Source organism: Sinocyclocheilus grahami, unplaced genomic scaffold (assembly GCF_001515645.1).
Source record: "Sinocyclocheilus grahami isolate Dianchi unplaced genomic scaffold, SAMN03320097.WGS_v1.1 scaffold7842.1, whole genome shotgun sequence".
NCBI classification, from domain to species: domain Eukaryota; kingdom Metazoa; phylum Chordata; class Actinopteri; order Cypriniformes; family Cyprinidae; genus Sinocyclocheilus; species Sinocyclocheilus grahami.
In genome coordinates this window covers 8,585-9,830 of record NW_015511722.1, presented here as the reverse complement: position 1 = coordinate 9,830, position 1,246 = coordinate 8,585, and the positions used below count along the sequence as shown (strand labels likewise).

Here is a 1,246-nt window from a genome sequence, read left to right as displayed (position 1 = left end):
CGGTGAAACACAAACCAGCAGTTCTCGGAGACGCCACGCTTACTGTGGACACGAATTCGCCGTTACCGTAACGAGTTCACGGTAAACACGTCTCACTCTCGAGCAACTCTTATCAAGTGGCATCTGTAACATTTCGGAGCCAATCAGGAAGCTCCCTTCTACACAGTGAATAATTTATTTTAGTGGAAGATTGGACACCGACTGGCTTATGTGCACAGGCAGTATTCAGTCAGCTTGACTTGTTGGTTTAAATTGGCTTGCATTTAATAATAAATAGTAATTTAATTTATTTTTTAATAAGAGTGTCTTTTTCATGTCGCTTTACAGAAATCAAGATTTTGACAAATAAAAAAAGTTTTTATAACCAGAATGGCACTGAAGATTTCCAAAGTGCCATACAGTTAAATAATGCAATATTCCACAATAACCTAAAATGTATTCAGCAGATATTTAAATTGATTTGCAGTTGATACAATCAATTAAAATGTAATATTTTAATGGTTAAAGCATAAGCTTTTATGCTTATAACAATTAGGCCTATATTATTTAATTTCCTACTTAAAACATGCCATACTGAATTAAACTGTAAACCTCACATAATTGTTAACAGGTGGAAGAACATTACTATGATACAATAATAATTAATTCTATTTATTTAGCTAAAGACCAATAAAAGAAGAGAGATGGAGAAACGCTTTTAAATAGTGCTGGGCGGTATGACCAAAAATATATATCACGATATTTTTCATAATTATACCGGTACGTGACGGTATTTTTTTTCTTGCATGACCGGGTGTTAACCATCTTTTCTACTGATTGAGAGAGGAAACACTGCAGTATATTGACTTAGAATGCCCTATATTACTGTCATGATGAGTGAATATTGTCAAAAAATACCACACTAAACTAAACACAACCCCTTTTAATACATGTTAACCAGGAGTCACTCTCATTTATAATCACAGCATCGTCTGATAAAATCAACATGCATCTACACTAAAGAGCGGCTATGCGGTTGTTTTGGCTAGATTCCTTTTTTGTCTCATGCAGCGCACTGCCTGCGTCTGAGTAACAAACTAAAAAAAACAACAAACTAAAAAGTGCATGTGATATTAACAGATGAACTACGCTCATGTTTATAATTCCGAACAATCAGTAAGTATGGAGACAGATCCTCCATAGGAGCTGATGGCAGGGGGCGGTAGATATTGTGGATGAGTTCTTCTGTGTCATCACGTTCTATTAG

General features: G+C 35.2%; 1 protein-coding gene across 1 annotated transcript in view; it reads left to right on the top strand.

Annotated features, from left to right (window-relative positions):
- Window positions 1-33: 33 nt before the first annotated feature.
- The window catches only part of LOC107577932 (serine/threonine-protein kinase 16-like), a 3,340-nt gene continuing 2,127 nt past the window's right edge, over window positions 34-1,246 (top strand). The window contains exon 1 of the mRNA XM_016263954.1: window positions 34-81. The gene's annotated coding sequence lies outside the window, so the exon portion shown is untranslated. The remainder of the gene's footprint in view (window positions 82-1,246) is intronic.